The sequence below is a fragment of the Caretta caretta genome, chromosome 20 (genome assembly GCF_965140235.1).
Source record: "Caretta caretta isolate rCarCar2 chromosome 20, rCarCar1.hap1, whole genome shotgun sequence".
Taxonomy (NCBI): domain Eukaryota; kingdom Metazoa; phylum Chordata; order Testudines; family Cheloniidae; genus Caretta; species Caretta caretta.
Genome location: NC_134225.1, coordinates 12643633 through 12660140, shown reverse-complemented (window position 1 = coordinate 12660140; position 16508 = coordinate 12643633). Strand labels below are relative to the sequence as shown.

The 16508-nt window shown below is 46.7% G+C and overlaps 1 long non-coding RNA gene across 1 annotated transcript; it reads right to left on the bottom strand.

Annotated features, from left to right (window-relative positions):
- Positions 1-14109: 14109 nt before the first annotated feature.
- Positions 14110-15861, bottom strand: LOC142069656 (uncharacterized). The gene is made up of 3 exons (XR_012665588.1): positions 15662-15861; positions 15278-15380; positions 14110-14175 (listed from the first exon to the last, which is right to left on the bottom strand). It is a non-coding gene; the product is annotated as an uncharacterized LOC142069656 (long non-coding RNA).
- Between the last annotated feature and the right edge of the window lie 647 nt (positions 15862-16508).

Below are 16508 nucleotides of genomic sequence, written 5' to 3'. Positions count from 1 at the left end.
CAGCCTACTTTACAGGGCCTGATCCTTCTCTCCCTTACAGCATCTGAGCAGTAGGAGAATGGCTAATACGGGCCAGTATTATGGTTGTTGTATTCTATTTATAAAAGTATAGTACTGGCCAGTATTATAGTTGCTGTATCGTGTTATAAAACAACAAAATAAATAGAAAAATAAAAAATACAAATGAATGTTTTGAATGAATTTGGGGAAAAGAATTTACAGCACAGTACAAGGATTTAAAACATTTAAAACATTCCTTTCTTTCTCTCCAGTATTATCGTCTCTCTTGTTCCAATTTTGGGTCGCAGGAGCGAGTAGTATAAAGGCCCTACCATCAATCAAACGTTAACCCCACCCCTTGACCCTGTAAGCCCTGCACACAGGTCACTGGAAGTCCCACCTCATGGGAGTATTACTTGCAGGGTCAAGGCGGACACATGTCCGGAAGCAAGGTGTGTCATGTGACCCCTGTAAGAACTCCTCCCACTGTCCTCTGCTGATCAGGATGGATTTTGCCCTGACAGGAACGACTCGAGAGAAGATTTGACCAATCAGGGGGAGTTCCGGGGTTTGTGTGACCCCTCTAAGAACTCCTCCCACGGCCCTATACCAATCAGGAAGGATTTCAGTCACTGGGGACCACCCCGAGAGGAGATTTGTCCAATTGGGGGGAATTCTGGGGCGGGGTGACCCGTCAGGAAGTGGCTCATGTGACCCCTCTAAGAACTCCTCCCACCACCCTCTACCAATCGCGATGGGTTTTGGCCACAGAGGACAGCCCCGAAAGGAGATTCGACCAAAATAGGGTGGGTTCTGGGACGGGGTCAACCGCCCAGAAGAGGGTCGTGTGACCCCTCTAAGGACCCCTTCCAACGTCCTCTGCCAATCAGAGTGCAGCACCATCACCTCATAAGTCCCAGCGCTGGGAAGAGGAGGCCATCTCTTACCAAGAAGACATGTTTTAGAAATTGTGGAAAGGCTGAGAGGAAACGTGGACTCCTTTACCACTCCTGTGAGACCTTCAGACTTTGCTTTAGCCCCGAGGACCTTTGGAGTTGTGTGGAGAAAGCGCTACAGCAGTGACAGTTCTGAAGAGGATGAGAGAGAAGCCAAGGGGATTCCTTTGGCCCAGCCATTGATGGATATGCCAGTATCCGACCCTGAAGCCCAACTGCTCATGAGACACCCCCATGAGCATGGTGGCCTCTCGTCATCCGCCACCCTGGAGGAGGAAGGCCATCATGGCGTGGGGGAGGCACTGGCAGACAAGGTGAATGGAAAAGACGTAGCTCCGGTAAATGAATGATTAAGAAGCGACGGTCGATGATTGGGTGTAATGGGGTTAGGAACCAGGGGTTGTGTAAATCTAAAAACAAGCAGTGGGAACTTACGCTTGTTTCTTGTCTGAAAATCTCTCGACAGCTTGACGATGCCTTTCTAGAGGACCCGGAGGCCCTGGACGGCGTTGCATCAAACAGCGAAGGTGAACCAGGCCCGCCTTGTTTTTGCTCAACGCCGCTAGAAATTGTTGAAGATGACTCCGAGGAGGACGGCTATGAGGAGTTTAGGAGAGGCTTGGCATGGAACTCGCTGAGCCAGTGCCACGTCACGAGCGTAAAAATGTTATGCGGACTATTGTACACGTTGCTGTTTATGCTGTTCTTCATCACTGTCTTAGGGAAAAGCTTTTTGAAAATGGTGAGGGTTGTGTCATAAATGCCCCAGCCCAATGGCACCATGCCTGTGTGACCAGGTCAAGCCCCCGCCAGTGGGGCACTGAAGCTCCCCTACGACAAGTTGAAATCACTGAATACTGTGTTAAGTGGTAGGGGGCCTCAGAGCTGGGGCACCATGAACCCAAAGGGAATTCAGCTCTGCAGTCTGTAACCAAACTCCTAATAGAATTAAAATTCTCTCTGATATTACATAATGGAGAGAAGGTGCAATTGGTGTTTGGGGCCCTCAGAAGGGGGCTCACACCACTAGGCACAAACCTCCATCCTCAAACTCTCTCAATTCACTGGCTTTTGCAATCCTTGTCCCTTGCCTAGCGAGTGCTACTTAGTTGATCTTGATTCCCTCCGTCATAAAAGGCCAAGTACAGTTCCACTGTCCTTGGTTCACATAATCAGGATAACGACACTTTATTCTTCCTGCCCCAATAACAGAGACACTGGGGATCCCACAGCAGCCAAAGTGACCGTTTGGGCTCCTGTGGGCTCATGCGAGGCGGGGTGGGTGTGCCTGTGCAAACGAGATCAGCTCCTGAAGTCCTTTTCCACAACTCACCACCAGATGTCAGGGTAGAGCTCATCCTGCCTCTGCTTACAACACGAAAACAAAACAGGGATGGTTCAGACATGTGTTTGAGTACAACAGAGTTGACTCATCCTGTTGAACTGAATGGTTTTAACCACACCCCCACTGAATAGTGAAGGTAACTGTGATTCCTTACCCTTGTTGCTATAGGGATAAATTTGATGGGTGTGCACCCATAGTAAGGGAGGTGGGTGGGTGAGTTCGGATTAATATGAAATGAAATAAAACCTCAGGAATTCGCAGATGCTATTGGGCAGTTTAAATATAATCCCTGGAATTGGCAGAACTCTACTGGACAGTTTAAATATGACCCAGGAGCTGGCAGAACTCTACTGGACAGTTTAAATATGACCCAGGAGTGGTTTTGAATGCTATGGGTCACTCTTTCTAGCAATTCAAAGCCATTAAAAGTTTAAAATACTATATTTACCAAAAAAAACCCAAAACAACCAACCAAAAAACCCCACCACACACATTAATAATCAAGGTGGGCCATTTCCAGCACAAATCCAGGTTTCCTTACAATGTAAGTGATCACTTTAGATAAGCTATTACCAACAGGAGAGTGGGTTTGTTTTTCTTTGGGGGGGGAGAAAACCTGGATTTGTGCTGGAAATGGCCCACCTTGATTATCATACACATTGTAAGGAGAGTGATCACTTTAGATAAGCTATTACCAGCAGGAGAGTAGGGTGTGGGGAGAGAAAACCCTTTGTAGTGATAAACACTCATTTTTTCATGGTTTGTGTGTATAAAAACATCTTCTGTATTTTCCACAGTATGCATCCGATGAAGTGAGCTGTAGCTCACGAAAGCTTATGCTCAAATAAATTGGTTAGTCGCTAAGGTGCCACAAGTACTCCTTTTCTTTTTGTGTTTTAAACTCTCTCTCTCTCTGTGTGTGTAAAAAAAACATAGGTGGTTTTTTTTTAAAGTATATGGCTGCAAACTGATAGTAATGGTGTGTTTCAAACTAACAGGGTGTTTTTTTACTGTGCAAAATGTGTTTTAAACTGGATTTTAAAAGTTGATTTTAAAAGCAGTTTGGTTTTTATTTTGCAAAATGAGGTGTATTTAAAAAAAAATGTTTGCGGGTTTGTTGTTTTTTGTTTTAAAGTGGTAGAAATAAACTCAAAACTCCTGTTTGTTGTGCAGCCTGAAATGGATTATTTTGTTTGAAAGCTCTGACTTTTTAAATAGAAAAACACCCTAATGAATATTTTATTTTTAACTTTACAAGACAGTTTCATGTGATTTATAATCATCATCATCATAATAATAATATTGTCTGCTCCACCGTACGGTGAAAACATGAGAGACCCTTAGACCAGAGCGTAAACAAGCTTAAAAGAAAAAGAAAAGAGACAGCTGAAAAGAAAAATTCCCCAGATGGATGGATGAAGCCCAGTAAATATACTGTGTTTGTGAGGTTATGAGGTTTTGTATTTTAAGTAAATACATCGGTGTGGGTGAGAAAGATGGTAAAGTTAAGTTTTGTAATATGTCCCTTCCCCCCTAATCGGGTATGTGCAGTTCTCCTGACAATGCTGTAGTCAAAGCTACAGGGACACCTCCACCAGACCAGCCAAAGAACCAGAAATCTGCTTTGAGACCTTTAACAACTCAAAACAGCACAAGAGTGCAGATGAAGCATCAGGGCAGTCCAAACCTCAATTACGTCAAAGCCAAGGACAAAACAAAAAACTCTGGTGAAAACCAACCACGCAAACACAACGCCAGTTCCTCAGCGGCCACCTCCACACCAAGCCCTGAGAAAACCGTGAGTGAAAACGCCCACCTACGATGCTTCGTTCAGAAGACTGAGGGACGTTGTATCCTCGGGGGTTCTAAAAGAACGGTATTCTAAAAAAGGTTTGGGGAAAATATGATGCCTCGTTCAGAATACCGGTGAATGGTGTATCTTCAGGGGGTCTAAAAGAACGGAGGGCTGGAAAGCACATCAACAAAGCAAAAGCTTTGGTGGGTGACTTTTTGAAAAATACTTCAAATTTTGGCTCTGCGCAGGCGTGACTAGTCGTGGAAAGGGGCACCCGCAAGGATACACATCAGCTCAGGTGTAAACAAAAGGGGGGATAGCGCTTGGTGGACAAACAAATGGCTGCCAAAAAGTTCCAGGCCAGGATCGCTGTAAAAATTTTAAAAAGAGCTAAAGAGGTAATGGGGAGGGGGGACAAAAAGAGATGCCCTCGACTGGAAGCTCTCAAACTGGCATGTCTGAAAATGGGGAGGTGGAATCAGACTCTCACACAGAGTCTGGTTTAGAAAATTCCCCAGAGGGCTCTCTAGAATGATGGGTCCCCATCTTCTCCCGATGACCCTCACGGAGGCGCCTCGGAGTCTGACTCTCAAATAGCATCTGATGTAGAAGATGCCGCTGATGGTCCCGTAAAGGAACCCCCAAGTAACCCTGAAAATGCAGAGGTGTGTATGGAGAGAGTGAGAAGTTGGCAACGTGAATTACCTAGATTTGGGGGGTCGGTGTATTGTGAGGAATTTCATTTTGTCTATCTTGAGCGAATAAATTCAGCTCAGCAGGTTGTTGAAGCCATACACAGGGGGATACAGTTAGTTCTCGATGATGTTAATGGTAGGGTAGGCCCTGATGATTATGTTCAGTTACATTTAGAGAGCTGTAATTTAACTAAGCCGTTGTTTTTGGTCTGAAGAACTAGGGATGAGCTGTCTGCTGAGGATTTCTTCAATCAGACCTCAAAGCTGCCACAGAGCAATAGAGTTGCATGTCAATGGGACATTGCACCTCGTTGTGACAGTTGTAAAAAAACAGGGGTGGGGACCGCTCATAGAGTTTTAAATTCTATCCTCAGTAGTCAAATCATCCATAAAAAAGAGACAATGTTTAGTAGACCTGACTTACACGGGTACCCATCTGTGTTTTGCGCGTGGACTCTTGGCTGTCATGTCCGACCACAAACCTACGGACGCGGAATCGTTAGCAGGGGCGAGAAAGTTGCATGAGAAACTGGGCTGGTCAGATCAAAAAAAGATTATGCTCAGTGATGTAGCAATGTCTGAACAGCATTTAGGAGTCAACATACAGGTGGTGCTGTATGCAGCGAAAGGGGCTTTTTTAAAACGGGGGGGGACAGTTTACCCCAAGACTTATTTCATCCCGTTGCACGATGAGCATTACTAGGGGGTTCTGGTTGTGAAAAAGTTGTTTGGAGCAAAAAATTATGATGAGTTTTGCCCCACGGTGCACAGTCACGGCCACTCTTGCAGGTCCAGCTGCTGCCTCTGCTTGAACATAACATGCTCAGACAGCGTGGATGTGCAGCTGAGGTCTCCTCGCTGTAGACTGTATTGTCAGTCCAGAGAGCGTTTAGACAGACACATCGACTGGGCGTCGACAGAACAAGTTGAATGCCTGTCTAAAACGTTGTGCGATAAGGGTCAGTCTTACGTGGACAAGCGGCACAGGTGTAAAGGGAGGCGCTATAAGCGGGGTCAGGCTTTGATCGCTGGTGATGTAGACGGTCACCTCGGTTTTATGGACAGCCTTAGAAAGCCCGAATCCTCAGAAAAGTGTATTTGTTATGATTCTGAATACACATAGGAGACTGGGTTGCACACTCCCAATTACATTTTTGCTATGTCCCTCAAGCTGGAAAAGTCCTGGGAATTTAAGGGTGATGAGTGTCTTTCTGTGTTTGTTCAGACCTTTATTGGCAAAGAGTTCCGGGTCTACACGTTCCAGGCGCACAATTCCAAAGGTTACGATGCATACTTCATCATTAGACAGTTACTGAAGGAAAAGATGTGCCTAGAACTGATCACTCAGGGTAGTAAAGTAATGTGTGTGGAAGGTAAGGTCCTGGGCATTCGTTTTATAGACTCTTTAAACTTCTTGCCCATGAAGCTTGGTAAGCTCCCGCAGGTGATGGGGTTTGAAGGGTGCAAAGGGTATTTTCCACATTTTTTGAACACTTTAGAAAATCAAAATGACGTGGGGCCTATGCCCGGTGTGGAGCACTATGGTGTAGAAAGCATGATGCCCAGGGAAAAAGCAGAGTTTCTCGACTGGTAGCAGGCCCACAGGTAGGAGACGTTTGACTTGCAGAAAGAGCTCGTGTATTACTGTCAGCAGGATGTCAAAATTTTGAGACAGCCTTGTATCCTCTACAGAAAAGAGATTATGAAAAAGATGGAGAAGGGAGATCTAGTAGAGAGAGAACCTGGTAAATTCACCGAGATAGAACTGTGTATAGATCCATTCTGGTACATAACACTGGCATCTGTCTGCATGGCTATGTACAGGTTTATGTTTTTGGAGCCTAACACGGTAGCTCTTCTCCCTCCAGACAATGATCACAGGCAGGAAAAAGATATTCGACCCCATCTGTTCAGTGGCTGTTGTATACCTCTCACAAAGAAACTATACAAATACGGCATGCTTTACAGCGTGGGGAACTACAGGTAGGCTCCTACTCTTTAGAGGGTTATGCCAGTGTTGACAGGGTACACACAGCCTTAGAGTTTAACGGGTGTTCTTTTCCACGCTTGTGCCACCTGTCATTGTGAAAAAGCACAAAACCCTATGACGGGGACAACTTTTGGGTTTCTTTATTACAAGACGCAGCTCAAGACCGACTGTCTGAAACAACTTGGTTTTGTAGTGAGGACTCTTTGGGAGCAAGAGTGGGAAGTGATGAAAGAAAGAGACAGGGAGCTTGCAGGTTTTTTAAACTGAGCCCAGTTGCCCTAGCCTCTCGTGCCTAGGGATGCTCTTTTTGGGGGAAGGACAAACGCTATGCACCTGTATTACAAACTTAACTCCAGGGAAGAAATCCACTATTATGATTTTACCAGCTTCTACCCTTTTGTAAAGAAAACCAAAGAATACCCTCTCGAACACTCCGATATAGTTTATGACAAATTTGGACCCCTTGCAAATTATTTTGGAATTGCAAAAGTTAAAGTGTACCCCACACAAGGCTTCTTTTTCCCATTGTTACCTGTCAGAGTGGGTGGCAAGCTTATGTTCCCGCTACGCCGAACCTGTGCGGAAACCGAGCAGCGGGAGATGTGCATCCATACTGACGAGGAGAGGGCCATCCTGGGGACTTGGTGCACGGTGGAATTGAACGCGGCCATAGCGAAGGGGTACGCGGTGGCAAAAATATATGAAATCTGGCTTTTTAATGAAAAATCTGATGTACTCTGAAAAGACTTCATCAAATGACACCTCCACCGGAAACAAGAGGCTTCAGGGTACCCCATCTGGTGCACAGACGAAGAAAAACAAAATAAGTACATGAACGATTTCTATCAGAAAGAAGGCGTGCGTTTGTGCCAACACGAGATCAGGTTTAACCCCGCTAAATGCCAAATCGCTAAACTCTTTCTAAATTCCCTCACGAGTGAGATCCCGCCAGATCAACACATCACCGAGTTTGTGTCGGCAGGCCCGAAAACATACGGGTATAAGCTGTCGGGAGGAAAAGCCTGTATGAAAGTCAAAGGTATTACCCTGAACTTGGCAAACTGTCAATAGATCAACTTTGACAGTTTGAAAGATCTAGTCCTGGACTATTGCACGGGCCTGCGAGAAAACACCTCAAAAAAGAGAGAGGTGCAGCAGCCCTCTATCATAAGGAACAAAAATCAGTGGTAAATAGAGACCAAAACCCTTAAGAAAACACAGAAAGTCATTTACAACAAGAGGGTCCTAGGAGAAGGCTTTAAAACCCTGCCCTACGGATTTTAAAATGGATACGAGGTGGAAACACCCCTTTTCTGCAATTCTCGCGGGGCCTAGCAACTGTGGGAAAAGTTACTTTATAAAAAATGTGTTGGATAATGCCAAACAAAACATTGTCTGTTATGCCTGAGAATATTGGATAACCTGGCTATAAAAAGCATTGCAAGATACACATGTCTGGGCTTGTTGAAACACATTTTGAGCAAGGCTAGGCATGCCCAAGAATTTAAATGTATTTTTTACAAAATTCATCACCATCCGGTCGTTTTGCACTAAGTCATTAGAATACAATTTTAAAATCCGGTCAAAAGATAAACACTTGCTCCGCTGATGTAAGAAAAACACTCGGTGATAGTCGCAGGCGACAGAGCGGGGGTCTTGTAATTGTCTATTGTGAAACACAATGCCTGTGGCATTTTTGTTTAAAAATTTCATAATGCTTTTAGGAAACAACATGCTCTTCGGGGGGTGCCCGTATGAGTCTAAAAGCTCTCCACGTTACGCTCCGCCAGACACAAGGCAAGCCAGTGTTCACCAGGTTGGTTGTGTGGATGTGCAATACAAACCTAGGGGTCTCTAAGACAGCTTGTCGCCAGGGAGCCAAATCACAAGGGAACACATCTAAGAAATTCTTTTTTGTGTAAGGCACCTTGATAAGACACACGAGAGCTGCACGGTGTCCATGTTCACATATAGTCAAGCAGAACGTCTCTCCTCTGATTTCTCTCTATGATCTTGTCAAAAACCCCATGCACGATCAGATTGACGGTGATGGTTAAAGCCTTCCCAAAACGTATTTCTGCTCTCAGGTTCCCGGTTTTAATCAGGGAATAGCCATCGGCGCATTCCTGGTTGGGAGACAGGTCAAAGGCAAACAAGATGTAACTCTGTGGAAACTTCTCACGGTCGATTAACAGAGAACGATCTGTCATGTGTTTACCAGCGTCTGTACCAGATTCATGTATTCTCTCACGCAGCATCCTGCCTCCAAGTCTAGTTGCAGAGGCTTGGTTGGTATCTGTTCACCATCCACATACAAGGCCACAAAATTAATATCATAATGTTTAAAATGAAAGGGATTTTTCGTGTAACTTCCACTCAAGGCATAGGACAAACCCTAGGACAAGCATTTTGGGTAACTGTCCCAAAAAACAGGTTCTCCTGGTTATTGACCCTGCTGCCCACGGGGATGCTGAACACTTTCATTCCCACACGGTCCACGGGATATTTAGCATTTGTGGTAAGCAGGGACTCCGCGTGCCCCAGACGAACGCTCAGGGCCATCCGTACTTTCTTCACAAAAAGCGATGCTGATACAATGCGCAATTTAAAGCCTTCGGCTGCACTGCCCATTAAACAGAAAGCATCTTTACTGCGCGTCAGTTTAATTTTCACATCCACTCCGTTCAATAAAAGAGACGTATCTGTTCTGATCTGTCTTTATTTCAATGGTAATGGTATCGATGTGGTGTTTTCTGACAGGAACGTGATGAGGTTTATCGTAGGTGATGGTGACAAACTCATTGTTCCTCCCTCAGACAGGGACACAGCATAACAGGGGAACAGAAAAGTCCCTCACAAACTGGTGTTCTACAATACCTGTGTGCAGATACAAGGACTTAACCCCCCCTGTGATGTCTGCCCAGAAGGGGAATTTTTGGACACTGCGCTTGGGGCCCAAACCTAGAATGTTAGCTAGCTCCCTGCTGGTAGAAAACATAAAAGTAAAATCAGCGGATTTAAGGCTAACTTTTCTACCCACAGGGTCATAGTTCATGACCACCTCAGGCGGTGGGGGAGGACGAGCGACGGTACTGTTCATATGATCCAATCATTCGGGTATGGACGAGTAATAACCTCGTCGTAGGATAAAACTCTATGCCATATCTTCAAAGGTGATTTCAAAAGGGGTGTTCTCACGGATAGTGTTCCAGCTGTGCGGGTGTTGTATTTCCACTAACCCCACCTTCCAGGCACCCGGGAGACCCAAGGGATTAATTAGCTGTATTGTAAAGTTCGAGCTGGTGTTTTGAGGAAAAACTGCAGAGCTGGCATTGCTGGGCAAAGTCATGTAACACCTGCCGTCGCTCATTTTTCTCTCCCTCAGTCTTTGCAGGAGGAATCTTTTTGTTTGTTTGTGTCTAAACGTCAGAATTGAGAAGCTTCCACCCAGCTGGTAAACTTATCGTCCCCGTCCCCCCGGCAAACCATTTCACCAGTAGCTGCTTTTTTCTCCCTTTTCCTTTCTCCGCTAGAACTTTTTCGATCCGGCAAATCCTGTCTCCTTTGGGGTTTACTTTTTGTAAATCTTCAGGGTAAAAAGATCCAGTAACTGTCTCACCCTCGTAATCTTTTAATCGGTATACAGGTCTCTGGCTCCTGGTTAAGGCTTCATCCACTATAAATATCTCATTGGTAAACGTCTGTTCACAACCTTTTTCAAAAGCTCCTTTGGTTTTAGAGAGAGTCTCACGTGGTCGCCTTTTCTAAAAGGGGCAACAACCGGTTTTATTTTAAAACCATCTCTATCAACCAGTTTCCATATCTTCAGAGAATTGGAAGGGTTAACATCAGCGGGTCTGGTACGTAGAGTTCTGTAAAAGCTCTGGTTGTAACTCTTCATAAAGTCAGGTAACAGGTCAAGGTGGCGAAAGGCATTATGGGCTGTAAAATATCGCCACATCCTCCGCATCTTTTTCAAGTTCTGTTAAATCGCTCCACAACCCCTGCTTTGACTTCATTATCAGTAACAAAAAGCGTTAACGCTGTGCCGTTTCAACAATCTGCTAAAAGGTCTGTTTCAAAATTCTTTCCACCGATTAGTTTGTCATTTTTGAGGCACGCGACCTTGGCTAAAAATAGCTTCAAAGGCCTTGGATACCTCACCACTCATCTTGTCTTTTAGGCCTAAGGCCCAGGCATATTTGGATAGAACGTCTATCACTGTTAAGATGTACTTAAAACCGCTGTTGTGTTTGGAGAACCAGTGCATACGGACCAAATCTGCCTGCCATTGCGCGTCCACATCTGAAAGAACGGTCTTGGTTCTTTTAAAACGTATTCGAGCTGGTTTGTGTAAAGTGTAAGCATCCTGGTGTGAAAGCCAAGCTCCTACCTGTCTTCTATTTAAGAAGTCAAGAAACCAAAAGTTTTATGATGCTTTTTGGCCACTTGAAAAAGAAGATTGACCCCGTCAAAGCCCCCAACTTTCCTGGGGGTTTAACAGATTTTCTTTAACAGAGCCGTCTGCGGAGACATGACTCTTCCTGGGACCGTCTTTTAAGAACACAAGTATGGAGGGGGACACGTTCATTCTGACACATTTAAATAAGTTTTATTAATCGCCTGGTTTAACACAATCTTTTACAGCCGCCTGAAACAAAGGACGCCATGACCCCTTCCATGAGGGAGTCTGAGCTGGTTCATTCTTCCATTTTTGTCCTTTTCTGGATTTTCCTCTTGAGATCTGGGTCTCAGACAGGAGCAAAAACAGCTGATGCGCGATGGATTTACTCCCACAGGGCTACCGATGTGCAACTTCTCAAAGGCCTCTAGAAAGGCATCGTCGAGCTGTTGAGAGATTTTCAGACAAAAAACAGTGTAAGCACCCCACTGCCTGTTTTTAGATTTATGCAATGCCAGGTCGATTCCGAACCCCATTACACCCCCATGATCAACAGTCGCTTCTTAATCATTCATTTACCTGAGCGCCATCTTTCCCGTTCACCTTGTGACTCCCCCAAGCCACAATCGCCTTCCAACTTTAGGGCATGGACAATGAGAGGCTGTCACACTCACTGGGGTGCCTCACAAAGGTTTGGATTTTGGGGTCAGGTTCCGACGTAGCCATCAACGGTTGAGTCAAAGGGCCCTCCTCGGAACTGTCACTGCTGCAGCGCTTTCTCCACACAACTCCAAAGGTCCTCGGAGCGAAAACAAAATCTGAAGGTCTCACGGGGGTGGTAAAGGAGTCCATGTTTCCTCTCAGCCTTTCCACAATTTCTAAAACATGTCTTCTTGGTAAGAGATGGCTTCCTCTGCCCAGTGCTGGGACTTGTGGGGTGATGGTGCTGCACTCTGATTGGCAGAGGGCGTTGGGAGGAGTTCTTAGAGGGGTCACATGACCCTCTTCTGGATGGTTCACCCAATCCGAGAACCTGCCCCATTTTGGTCAAATCTCTTCTCAGGGCGGTCCTCTGCAGCCAAAACCCATCGCGATTGGTAGAAGGTGGTGGGAGGAGTTCTTAGAGGGGTCACACGAAGCACTTCCAGACGGGTCACCCCACCCTGGAACTCCCCCCAGTTGGTCAAATCTCCTCTCGGGGTGGTCCCCAGTGGCTGAAACCCCTCCTGATTGGTAGAGGGCGGTGGGAGGAATTCTTAGGGGGGGGTCACACAAACCACTTCCAGACAGATCACCCCACCCCGGAACTCCCCATGATTGGTCAAACCTCCTCTCGGGGTGGTTTCCAGTGGCTGAAACCCCTCCTGATTGGTAGAGGGCGGTGGGAGGAATTCTTAGAGGGGTCACACAAACCACTTCCAGACAGATCACCCCACCCCGGAACTCCCCATGATTGGTCAAACCTCCTCTCGGGGTGGTTTCCAGTGGCTGAAACCCCTCCTGATTGGTAGAGGGCGGTGGGAGGAATTCTTAGAGGGGTCACACAAACCACTTCCAGACAGGTCATCCTGCCCTGGAACTCCCCATGATTGGTCAAACCTCCTCTCGGGGTGGTTTCCAGTGGCTGAAACCCCTCCTGATTGGTAGAGGGTGGTGGGAGGAATTCTTAGAGGGGTCACACGAACCACTTCCAGACAGGTCATCCTGCCCCGGAACTCCCCCTGATTGGTCAAATCTTCTCTTGGGGCGTTCCTATCAGGGCGAAACCCATCCCGATTGGTAGAGGACAATGGGAGGAGTTCTTAGAGGGGTCACATGACACACCTTGCTTCCGGTCATTTGTCCGCCTTGACCCTGGAAGTAATACCTCATGGCTTGGGACTTCCAGTGACCGGTGGGCAAGGCTTACGAGGGCCAAGGGTGGGGTTAACGTTTGATTGACGGTAGGGCCCTTATACTACTGGAGCGCCTTCTTCTGTTTGTCTCCGTTCCGCTTCAGTCCCCAAGCACTCGGCCAGGACAGATATCACTTATGACCTCCGTTGCCACCAGCTGGACAGAGGGACTTGGGTCTTTCTTGAGGACTTGGAGAGCTGAAATGACACAGGACAACATGTTAGTATACAGACTGTCAAATGACAGCTAAGCGTGATCACAGAATCTTGAAGTACCAGAGCAGAATGATCACATGGTAAAATGTGAAACTAGGCTCAGTCCTTCTATTGGGGTGGAAAATACATGAGAGATGAATATGCCTCACTTTTCATCTTGTCACCTGTGCCGGAAATAGCTGGAGACTTACTACCTCTGAATACCACGCTACAGAAGCTCTCCAATACAAAGAAAGCTTTAGCTTCCTCCATTGGCTCCCTTCCATGCTCCCAACAAGCGGGGAGACCCTGACTCGACCAGAAAGTCATCCACTCTGCTGTAAATGGAAGAAGGTCCATTGTTTCAATAGCTTCCACTTTTAAGTTTATTTTCCATCTCTATTCAAGAGCCACTGTCTGAGCTCCAATAACCCTGGAATTGAACAGAGGCCAGGTCCAAGCTGCTTAGTGCAGGATGCAGGGCACCTACTGGAAGAAAAATTGCTGGTGGGAAATTTGGGGTAGCAGAAAGTGGCTACAATTTCTCCTCACCTGGGGAGTCCACAGAGAGCCAATAAAGCCCAAAGAGTGGATAGCACTGGCTGCGGAGGGAGCCTTGCCAGGACAACCAGGAGATGCACGGACTCACATCACACCCTCTGCAGCTTCCTCCTTCAGGGGAAATTAAAGCTGACTTTCTACTGGGCAAGAGTGAATTTGTCCTTTGACGTGTGGCTGATGCACTTTGCACCAGTGCTATCGGTTACAGCTGCTTGTCAGCTAAATTCCTTTAGAACTCACGGATGAGCAGAACTTCAGCTGTATTTATTACTTACACATCAGCAGATGGTCCAGGTCCAGCCATTTCATACGCTGCCTGTCTGTGTGTTCCAGGATGATGCCTAAATACGCAATGGAAAACAAACAACAACAATAAAACCTTCCCTTGTTGAGTGCAAAGTGATATTAGCAGCCCCTAGACAGGTCTTTGGCCTCTCCTACTGTGGGCCTAAGGGTGAGCTGTGGGCAAGAGGATGCTAGTGCAGTTTAGAGTCCACACTGAAGAGAATGAGAAAGACTTTTTTTTTTTTTTAAGAATCTTTACACAAAACCCATTTGCTTTAAAGAGTCTGTGTTCCTCTTGCCACTGCTGTCAGTTATTGGAGACATACTAAGCTAGTGTCTTGGTCTAGTGGTCTGAGCAAAGGACTGGGGCCAGGAATAAGTGAGTTCTAAGCAGGGATCCCACAAGGTGACTGATAGGTGAGACTTAGGGCACAACGCCTGCCTGTCTCACCTGGGTATGCTTGGGAGAAGAGGGCACAGGGCCAAAGCGGAGGAACCTTTTGCCTCCTTGACAAGGTGGTGTGGCCAGGAACCTGAAACAGCAGGCGCTGAGGGCAGGTGGGCTGCATGCCTCCCAATGATGAAGTAGTAGTGAAGAGCACTGAGCAACACTGTGGGTGGGTCTGCACTTTGAGCGAGGGAGATCACTCCCAGTTCAATGGGACAGGCCCACTCTAGCTCGGACAGCGCTCGCATGCTAAAATTAGAATGTAGCTAAAGCAGCACGAGCAGTGGGAGGAGCTAGCCACCTTGAGAATCAACTTTGGGGTTTGGATGGGATCATACTTGGGGTGCCTAAACTTCCTGCTGCTCCTGCCATCGCAGCTACTCTCTATTTTTGGCACTCAGGGCTAGTGCGGGTATGTCTCATCAAGCTGGGAATTAGACCCCCAGCTCCAAGTGTAAACATGCCCTACGAGACAGTGTCCCAGCCTTTACTACTAAATGACTGCACCATGCTTTCCCTGCAACAATCCCAAAGCACTTTATAGCAAGTCATGATTTCCTCCGACCACCACACTGGAGAGGTAGGGATATTAACATCCCCATTTATGTATGGGAAGCTGAGGCACAGAGAGATTAATGGCTGCACAGTGGGATTTTCTTCTCTCTCCCTCAATGGGAATACCAAAAGGGACACTGGGCATCATCTCTCACCAGCTAACTTGGCTGCAACTGCCCGCATCTCTTCCCAGCTGCTACAGAAGTACGTGATGGTGCTTTTGTACAAGTTCTCCAGCAGCTCGGCATTCTCTTTGGCCTAGAGGAAATCAGGGACACATGAGCTCTCTCTGGCTAGAAGTGCCCTTTGACTGCCAGCACATGCTTTTACGAGCCACAGGTAAATCAGAGAAAGAACAGGTGACTGGGTGGACGTGGGAAAAATGGGGATCTGTGGCAGATTTACATTTTCCATCACCCTCAGTCATATATCCCACTCTGACCGTTATTTCCATTACCCATCACACATCTCCCGCACACCTCAACACCACCACACGCCACTCCAGTCAAGAATCTCAGACACTTCAACAGCTCACTCACAAGGTGTCTGCAAATGTCCACCTGGAGCTCCTCAGGCTTCAGCTCAGCTGTGCTATCAAGGTGTTCATTCACTGCAGTTTGGAGCCTCTTCAGTCCCAAAAACGGGACACAGAGGTGAAACGTAGCTCTGCATTCCTGAAAAAAAGAAAGCGTGTCACACCATTTAATTGTTCCCTACTGAGTGCTATGGTCATTCAAAGGGAACTCATCTGCTTGCCTGCTCATCTATTCCAGGATAAAAAGGGATTCATCTGGATGTAATTGGCAGAAAACATGCAGGAATAACTAATAGAGGGGAGAGCTTCCACTGCAACCTAGAGGTAGCATCAATGTCTTTTTGGAACAGATCTACCTATGAAAGCTGCTGCACCAGATCTCTCTTCTGTTCTGGGGAGGCAGGGGCCTGGGGTGCAGAGACAGACAGGAATAGAGAGCTGTCGGGCTCAGACCCATGACCTATCTTGGATTCTGGTGAGGCAGCCATGGAGCAACCTGGCGGGAACTGACTCAGCAGGAGGGCAATGAACTGAGGGGAGAATTTGGGCCTCCACAGCAGGCAGGAATAGCAGATCTCCCCTGGCATTGGGAGGAAGATTCCTTTGGCTTAGTAAATAAGTCACTCTCGGTCTTACCACTGAAACCCTGGGGTTCGGGTCTTGCAGGTGCAGCAGAAGTGTGACCCAGCTCTGTCTAACCTGCTCGGCGAAATAGCCCTTCCATTTTCTTTTGGTCAGGCGGGCCAGGATGCCAAATAGGACAAAGGACAATAAACGAAGAGCATCGTCCTCCTACAGCCAAGAAAGCCCCACAAGTTAGTAACTAAGGGACAATCACATCAGGTACCTCG